The sequence below is a fragment of the Ochotona curzoniae genome, unplaced genomic scaffold, assembly GCF_017591425.1.
Source record: "Ochotona curzoniae isolate NIBS_2020 unplaced genomic scaffold, NIBS_Ocur_1.0 scaffold_4701, whole genome shotgun sequence".
In the NCBI taxonomy this organism is placed as follows: Eukaryota; Metazoa; Chordata; class Mammalia; order Lagomorpha; family Ochotonidae; genus Ochotona; species Ochotona curzoniae.
The window spans coordinates 68,262,129-68,271,845 of NW_024467122.1; the positions used below are offsets into that span (position 1 = coordinate 68,262,129).

General features: G+C 46.6%; 1 protein-coding gene and 1 pseudogene across 1 annotated transcript in view; both read right to left on the minus strand.

Annotated features, from left to right (window-relative positions):
• The window catches only part of DAPK2 (death associated protein kinase 2), a 124,006-nt gene extending 123,031 nt beyond the window's left edge, over positions 1 to 975 (minus strand). Inside the window, exon 1 of the mRNA XM_040968587.1 lies at positions 793 to 975. The gene's annotated coding sequence lies outside the window, so the exon portion shown is untranslated. The remainder of the gene's footprint in view (positions 1 to 792) is intronic.
• Positions 976 to 7,777: 6,802 nt separating this feature from the next.
• LOC121148671 lies at positions 7,778 to 9,676 on the minus strand (annotated as a pseudogene).
• Between the last annotated feature and the right edge of the window lie 41 nt (positions 9,677 to 9,717).

Below are 9,717 nucleotides of genomic sequence, written 5' to 3' on the forward strand. Positions count from 1 at the left end.
TGGATAGATCCAGGCTCTGGGCGTGGCCAGGCTCCCTCCCTGGATGCTCTGACCACTCGAAGTGAACCAGTGGGTGAAATTCTCTCTCTCCCTGCTTCCCACCACAGCCCTGCCCCCATCACTCGGCCCTTCAAATAAAATAAATCCTTTAAAACAGATGATTATACAAAGCCCATGGTTATAGAGTAGATGGAAATTACGCTTTTGCAAACATTAAAGAAAAATGGAGGGAAGAAGGGGGACTGAAGGAGGGAGAGATAGTAAAGTATGATTGTGGTCTTAGAACTGTACCTAAGGGGCCTAGTTCTGTGGCCTAGTGGCTAAAGTCCTCTCCTTGAACTCGCCGGGATCCCATATGGACACCAGTTCTAATCCTGACAGCTCCACTTCCCATCCAGCTTCCTGCTTTTGGCCTGGGAAGGCAGTCGAGGATGGCCCAACAGCTTGGGACCCTGCACCCATGTGGGAGACCTGGAGGAGGTTCCTGGCTCCTGGCTTCGGATCGGCACAGCTCCAGCCGTTGCACTTACTTGGGGAGTGAATCATCAGACAAAAGATCTTCCTTTCTGTCTCTCCTCTTTGTATATCTGCCTTTCCAATGAAAATATATACATCTGTTAAAAAACCTGTACCTATGAAATACATGAAATACTTTATATTAATAGAAACTAAAAAAAGAAAAATGCAAGTAAAAGATGTTCATTTTGGTGCAAAACATTTTGAAAGCCACGCATGAGGTTTTTTTTTTAATGCATTTAAAAAGTAATTGAAGCACCCTTATAATATACTCACAGAAAATGTGAGTCTCCATATTACATAATTTGCTTTTTGGGTCGGGAGTTCTGGCGCCTGGAGCTGCTGGTGAACTTGGCGCCCCCTGCAGGAGAGCCGATGTCAGTCTCAGGGTTCGGCTTCTGATCCTGTTCCACTAAGGTGCTGGAAAGACAAAGAAAACAGCTCAGGTGAGAAGCCCGGATAAGCCAGGCTGTCATGGACATTTGAGAAATGAGACAGTAAAGATCTCTCTCATACTCTGGTTTTCAACCTAAACCCAATTTTTCTTTCAACTGAACATTGTAAACACTGCAATAGAAAATTAAGCAAAGGGGTATAAGAAGATACTGAAATTCCCAATAGCAGTGTTTTTCAGTCTTTGATCTTAGCCAGCAGTTACAAATGTAAAAGATATCATTTTTCATCCTCTACCTTGTACAAATTTTTTCAAGTAATAATATCCAGTAGGGCAGGGACCCACCCCCACATACACACTGTTGGTGGAACTTCAATTGGTGCAGTTTTTCAGAGGGCTATTCAGCAAATTCAGTACATAGCAAAGCCTCAAAATAATAATCTTTGGCAAAGTAAATCCACACCCAAGCAAGCCTGCAAGACTAATGACTGCCGTCAGAACAGAGGCTCAGACTGCAGAATCCAGCGTGGTCTCTGCTGCGAGTGGGTGCCGCATGCTGAGGCTGGGGGGCAAGAGAAGGCAGAGGGGGGAAATGTGCCCTAGGCGTTCCTGGGCAGGTCCCTCTGCAGAAACTGGGAACATCCAAGCAGCAGATGCAAAGTTGGGACTCCTGTCTCCAAGGATTGTGTTTTGCTGCCATCTAGTGCTTCCCTCAGGTATCTGCACTCTGTGGACACAGAGAAACACCGCCATCCAATGACTCAGCACCCAGCGGCCCTCATCCCTAATTTAACAAATGATGAAGGGTTTACCAGGCTCCAGCCATGGTACTCAGCACTTAATTATTTTTTAAAGATTTATTTATTTTTATTACAAAGTGAGATATACAGAGAGAGGAGGAGAGACAGAGAAAAAGATCCTCTGTTTACTGGTTCACTCTCCAAGCGACTGCAATGGCTAGAGCTGCGCTGATATGAAGCCAGGAGCCAGGAGTTTCTTCAAGGTCTTCCAGACAGGTGCAGGGTCCCAGGGCTCTGGGCCATCCTTGACTGCTTTCCCAGGCCACAAGCAGGGAGCTGGATGGGAAGTGCAGCAGTCAAAGATACAAACCAGTGCCCATGTGGGATCCCGGGGCGCATGTAAGGCAAGGACTTTAGCTGCTACACTATCATGTTTCGCCCAGCACGTAATTCTTTTGTAAAGAATTCCCTTTATTGGGTCTATTAACATCACCATACTATCCATAGGCCATTTTTATCATCCCTGCTTTATAGGTGAGAGAACTAAGGTACAGGGTGGTTAGGTAACTTGGCCACGTTTACACAGCTATTAGGTAAGTGACTGAGTCCAGGGTTAGAACAAGGTGGTGGCTTGACACCAGACTGTTGCCCTTGACTGCGTTATGTGTGAGGGTCAAGGGCCCATGTGATGCCAATAGGCTCTCCTTTTCCTGGCACGTCCGCCCCAAGCAAATTCACAGACTGAGCTCATTCCTGCCCTATACAAAATGCCGGTTCACTCTAATATTTTCTTTCTTTATTTTTATTTGAAAGGCAGATTTACAGAGAGAAAAGGAAGGGCAGAGAGAGAGAGAAAGATTGAAAAGAGGGATCTTCCATCAATTGGTTCACTCCCCAGATGGGCCAGGCTAAAGCAGAAGCCCAGAGCATCCTCTAGGTCCCCCACATGAATGCAGAGGCCCAAGGACTTGAGTCACCCTAGGAGGTTCCCTCAAGCCCCAAGAAGGAGCTGGATCAGAAATGGAGCAGCCAGGACTCCAATGAGCACATATATGGGATAACAGGGCAAAGAACAGAGAGCAGATTAGAGAAAAAGATAGGGGTCAGGAAGTCAACAGGGAGGTACCTGGGGAACCTCTGCACACAGGGAAGAAGTGATGATGGCCGAGCGGTGTTACAGAGAACAGAAAACCCACCAGCCTCCCATAAGCTGTGATCTGGACTCCGGCGACAACCAAGGATCCAGCGTCAAGCACAGATCAGCCCTTGCAGAGCCAGGCCTGTAGGTAATACATCTTAGAAATCTGCACTAAGCATTCTGCTCTGGATATGGCTGCAATTTCCCTTGGCACAAGTGTGAACTGGGGCTGGTTATACCTAGCTGGACTAGACACCAGCACCATCTGGTGCTCTGGAGAACCTGGGTAGATGTAGGACAGACTAGGCTAGGTCTCTGTCCCTACCGAGCCATGTGTGAGCAGTGTCTGGATATGGACAAGCCTTGGCTGGGCTGAAACATCCAACAGTAAGAACCAGAATGGAATAAAGGCCAGCAAGGGGGGCTGCCCATGGACCCACCAGTATGCACAAGATTTGGCATAGGGAGAGGTTCTGATGGAGGGGTTGGAAAACTCCTCTGTTGGGACGCAGTCCCTACAGGTGAGTCCCTACAGACCAGGCCAGAGAAAGATACTGACCAGCATACATTTGGCATAGGTTAGGGGCAGACCAGGCTGAACCAGTTCACATCACCCGCTGGCAAATGCAAGCACCAAAACAGTGTGTGGGTCGGGCCAGGTTCAGTTGCTGACACAAACCAATGCACATTACAGAATGCCAAGGTGAGATGAGCTGTACCAGATGTGGCCCACAGCACCCAAACTGCACACAAGAGAACCAGGGAGGGAGGGGGCTAAGATGGCAGGGGGAATGTGGGCTCCCCTGCTGGACAACCACTCTTACTGGAGAGCATGAGTTAGGATGGGGGCAGACCAGACCAGGCAGGGCTACAACACCTGTGGGCCTCATGCGAGCTAGATCAGGGAAAAGCTAGATCAGGTTGGGCTGACTGTTCCAACTGATGCAAGCAAAAATCAGAGTGAGTGAGGGTTGATTGGGCTTTGCTGCACCATCAGATGGCAGAGGCTGGCACTGGGGGCTAAATCTGTCAAGTTAAACTCCAGAACTACCTGGAGAGTGCATGATGTGGGGGTGGGAGTGGCCTAGGAGGGAAATAGTGGGCACCTCCCTCTTGGATTACCACTCCCACTGGACAGCATGAAAACCAGGACAGGGACAGGGATGGCTAGACAGACAGGCACCAGCCAGTATGTGTGTGGGCTGGATAGTAAGGTTGGTTGGGTTGAACTAGGCTTCAATGCCCATTGACATGTACAAGAGTTAAATGGGATGTGGGACAGACTGAACAAGTCTGCGGTACATACTGACAAGCATGGCAACCAGGTTAGGGAGCCGGCCTGGTGGGGTTATGGGAAGTTGCCCCAACTAGGCTGCAGCTCCCACTGGTTTGCATGAGGACCGAGTGCGTGGTGGGCAGGATCAGACTTGATTTGCAACACCCATTGGTTTGTGTGAAAGACAGGGCTGGAAACAGAACTGACCCAGCAAATGCAACCACCAGCATGTGCATAAGCTGACTGGGGTGACAGATTGTGCTGGACCCTGTACTGGCAAGCACACACAAGAATCAGGTCTGGGATCACGTCAGATGAAGTTTCTTTGGAGATCCCTCCAAACTGAACTGCTGATCTCATAATCCCAACCATGAAGAGACTGTCAGCCAGTAGATTCTGAAGAGATTCATCATGCTTGGAATGGCGAGATTGGCAGCAATTCAGAACTGTTGAACTATCAAAACTGCATGAGCAAGACCCTCAGAGCATGCCCCACATCGGGGACTGGGATGGGTGGGATGCTGGGTGGGGCTTCTCCCTTTGTTTCTCCCCTGACCCCAGATACAGGGGGAAAAATTATATTAGTGTGGAAACAATGGTCTTACCCACTTTCCTATAGCCCTTGACCCTTTGTACCCTACTCAACTATGTAAGATTATAATATATAGTATATATCATATATTATAATCTATACTATATATTATGTGTTATACATTACATAATATACAATGATTATATAATATATATGATATATTATGTGCAATATCTATGTAATATATTATTGAATAATATATTCTATATCCTGATATATAAGATATATGATATGTTATATATAAGATGTAATATAATATATATGTAATATGATATATGATAGATGTGATATTATGTTCTATATTGTATATTATATATTATAATATGTATTATATATGATGTATAGTATATGATATATAATTTTTATTATATAGTATATATTATATATATTATATGTATTTGTAGACATGCATGTACTTAATTATAGATAGATAGTAACAGTTTACAGTTAGATAAGCTTACCTTTTCTTATTTTGTTAGCAGTATGGTGACATCAGTAATAAACTTTTAAATTTCTCCATCAAAAAAAAAAAAAGAAAGAAAAGAAATCTGCACTAAGGAGAAAAATCCACCAAACAGAATTGCAATGTCAAAAATTAAAAGAGACAGAGGCACAATGAATGTTACTGAAGACTCCCCAGTAAAGGAACAAAAGCCTCTACCAATCTCAGAGTTAACTGAGGAAGACATTGAAAGAATGGACTTAGTATTTTTTAATGGTTTAAAGAAATTATAGCTTGTGGCACATGAAATTCAAATTCGTATCCAAACATGTGCCATGTGGATGAGATTGAATAGTTGCAACTAAGTATTTGGTTTGAAAACCCTCAAGTATTTCCTGTCTGGCCCTTTTCCAAAACAGCTGTCAACCTAGATAATATATCTTGCGAAGGCAGGGACCCGTTTCCATTTCTAGATGTTGCTATGATTCACAAGGTTCATTTTCGAGTATTAGTCATCTGAAGCCTCTTTCTATATTTGGGATGTTTCCAAGTCTTTCAAGTTTTGCCGGAAGATAAGAGTTTTTCTTTCCCACGTGGAGGCCAGGTTCTCTTTTCTCCCCCATTAATGGCAGCCAGGACGTAGGCATGGGACCTAGGCTCAGGAGATAGAGCCAGCAGAAGGGGTCACACACACACATGCGCACGCGTGAGCACACAGATAGAGGAAAAATCATTCTGATAGTGGTGGTGACAGAAGTTACACCCAACTTCCAGGAACTTAGGGACCAGCAGGAGGATGGTGGCCTCCTACAGCAGTGACACATTTCCAGCTGCAGATCCTCACCAGGCAGTCCCTAAAGCACGGTACTATTTTTGTCCTTGACAGCTAGGGACTACTAGCTCAGGCGGTGGACAGGCCTGAGTCTGCATCTCTCATTGTCCAGAGCGGAGAGGGAGAAGACAGAGGTCACCAAGTGTGAAGTCCAAGTGGACAGAACCGCAGGGTCACCTCTGTGTTCTTGGTACTTTGGACAGTACCTGGGGCTAAATATCTGTGGATCAGAGAGCCAATGAGTAAGTCCACGGATGGACGCAAGACAGGACTAGGGTTCTCTGACTTACTTGCCACTGGGACTTACCTGCCGCAGGCGATGAGAGCATGGAGATGCAGGGGCTCCTGAGGTCACAAGTCCTACAGACAGCTGCCTGAGTCTCCCAGGTCCGCGGTGGGCCCCAGGAATAAGGAAAGTTCAGGACCTGGGGCATTCTGTGCAGGCTCCGGAGCAAGTCAGGTGTCACAGCTACCCGACACTGGACACCCAAAACTGTAGGGGTGCAAGACATGTGGTGTCTTTCCTTGCTCACATATCATCACAGCTAACACTCCTAGAACAAGACAGATTAGCAAGACTATCATACCAGATTTACTTAGTCAAAGTGTTCCATGGACTTGAGAGTTCTCAGAAAGGAAGAACCAAAGATCTAGAGAGGACTATTGATATTGTTAATTGGGATGAGGAATGGGCAGACAAGAGAAATAGGATTGGACAAAAGGCTATGGCCTGAGGGTAATGAATTGAGGTGTGGGCTAGGGCTCAGACAACCCCTGCAAGGCCTCTCCATTCAGGTTCCTCCGGCCTTTCTGCTAGCATCACCTGCTCTGCAGGTGGGCAGCTCTCCTCCAGGATCAAAGATTTATTTATTTTTGTTGGAAAGTCAAATTTACAGAGAGGAGAGACAAAGATCTTCCATCCACTGGTTCACTCCACTCATAGCCAAAACGGCCGGAGTTGAGCTGATCCAAAGCCAGGTGCCAGGAACTTCTTCCAGGCCTCCCATGAGGGTACAGCGTTCCAAGGCTTTGGGCCATCTTCTGCTACCTCCCCAGGCCACATGCAGGGAGCTGACGGGAAGTGGAGCAGCTGAGGCACGAACTGGCACTTATATGGGATCCCCACAGTTGCAAGGCAAGGACTTTAGCCAGTAGCCTACTGTGCCAGACCCCAGGATGAATTTTATGACCTGTACTATCAGACACGGTAGGCCAGCTTCAACATAAAAGCGTCTAGGTGTGCTGACTAATCCCGAGTTAGGATTGCTCGGGAGGAAGAAAGTTCCAGGTTCTATGATCACTCTGGGGAAGAATAATTCTGGCTTCTATGACGCTCTTTGGGGAAAAAGGAAGAGTGGGAGACATTAGAGCAGGCCAAAGTCAAATTTGCATCCGATCTTGAGTCCAAGGTACTCAGCATGTACAGTGCTACTCTGTGGGGTACTGTTTTCTGAACTCCAGCAGTGTTAAGTCTGACCCTGGACCATCCATAATCCGCAAAGCCTGTTCAAAAGATGCCCATCATATCTTCTAGACACAGCTGGTCAAACAGCCTCTGTGTTCACATGAGTGTACACTGGGTGGGAGAAAATAGAGCTGCAAAAGCATCAAGTATACTTAACCACCTGTACTGTTCCTGGATCACAGTGAAGCCGGAAACTTCGGTTCTAGCAACATCCTCCTGGTGGATTTGTAATTTTGAAAGAAGGGATCACAGTGATGCTTCCAATCAGGGACAGTTCATTATTTCCGGGTCTGCGTTTAAAAGCTGCGTGACAGAATTCTAAAGAGCTAGAAGTAAAAGAGGAGCTGATGGGAACAAGTGACAGCAGAAGATGAACTGAGAGTGGCAGTACCATAAACCTTGTGTTTTGCTTACTGCCAGGTAACAGGATGCAGGGAGGAAGCAAACTGAGCCTTAGCAGAAACCAGGACGATTATTTTATTTATTTATTATTATTTTTTTTAATTATCCAAACTGTGTTTATTGAGAAGGTCTTCCACTCATCTTGATTCAGGATGCTCTTAGTGCTGCTTCCTTGGGAAGGAACATCCTTCTGTAAGCCTTGCTTTGCCTCCCATGGGCTGGCAAAGGGCAGTCGAGCAGCGGACACACAAAAACAACCATTTGCTTGTGGCTAAAAACCGTGGTGATTCTGTAGCATCCTGGGCACCTGAAAACCATGAAGTAGGAACTGGGGCTCTGCACCAGATGTTTCTTCTTGTGTCTCCTCTTCTCCCCCGGAGAGGGCTGCAAGAGATCCTTGGTGACAGGCATGTTCACGTGGAGAGGTCGTCACCACTGGAAAACCCCTATAACCAGCGTGTGGGGTAAGAACTAGTTTTATTTTTGTTCCACTTCTTCCTGTGCCCATGAATGAAGACCTGATTTTGCTTAGACTGGTTTTTCTGACACTCTGATCTATCTGGTCACAGCTCATAGCCAACACCACGCGCATGGAGGGTGGTTAGCCTAGTTTGGAAGATGCCTGTGTCCCCCCTGTGTTCAGTTGCTGGCTCAGACTCCCGGTTCCAGCTGCCTGCTAACGCACACATCCTTGAGAGGTAGCAGTAATGGCTCCACAAGTCAGGTTCCTGCCACACCCGCTGCAGGCATCTGGAGAAAGAACCAGCAGATGAAAGCTCTGTCTCTCTGCCTCTCAAATCAAAATACCACTTTAAACTTGGAATTACATCTTCTGCTAGCTTGAGCTTGCTTCAAACTTGACACCTACAGGGAAGAAATGGAATGGGATGCTTTGCATGCTCTTCAACTCTCCCGCCATGGCCCTGGAAGCTAGGACAGGGAAGGCAGTTCTTTAGCTAGTTGGCTCTGTGCTCTCTGGGTCTGCCTGGTCGTTAGAAGTAGCTCTTTCATGGGGTTACCAGCAGTTCCTGCTGAGCCTCTTGACCCTGGCAGCTGCATATCCACACTGGCTTCTCAGTGACTCTAATCTCCATCTGGGGAGCCAGGCAGGAATAAATCATGTCCAGACACCTTCTCCTGCCAAGGTCTCCCAGGCCCAAAGATGGATTTGACCATGGCAAAGGTGAACTCCAGCAGATCCATGAGACACACTCTCTTACGCTTTACCCCAGGGCTGCGCCATCCAAGGAAAGAGCTTTTTCTTTCTCTCACCCTCTAGACTTGCAGGGCAGCAGTCACCTCCAGCCACTTCCATTCTCTAGCTCAGGCCGGAGTCTCCCAACCACAGAGACACATTCCCAAACTCTGTTCCCTGAAGTTCGACCACAGCAGTTTTCACCTCCCATTCTTCTGCCAAAACACTGGTCAGAGCACAGTGGTACCTTCTACCTCAATTACAGCCTGTTTCATTAACAAATTACCCCAAAACTTAGGGGCCTAAACAGTGGATAATTATTATCTCTCATAGCTTCTTTGGGGCAGGAATTTGGGAATGGACTGGTGAAGCAGCTCTAGCTCAGGGTCTCTCTTGAGGTTCCAGTCAAAACACCACAAGGTTCAATCCCTCCCTGCTCGCATGGAGTCCTCCAAAACCTGACACCAACGGGAAAGCAGCCAACTCTTTCCATGATCTAGCCTCAGCAGTCACACTTCCTTCCAAGGAAGGAAACTAGGGCACTAGAACCATCTTAAAGGCTGCATGCCAAATCATGGAGCCATTAATCCTTAAAACAAACTAATAAAGCCATAAATGAAGAGAAAGTAAATTTAGATTGGTAGAACAAAAATTTTTAATGTTTTTTGAAAGGTAGTTACACAGAGAGAGGGAAGAAGATATCTTCCATTACCCTGTTCACTACC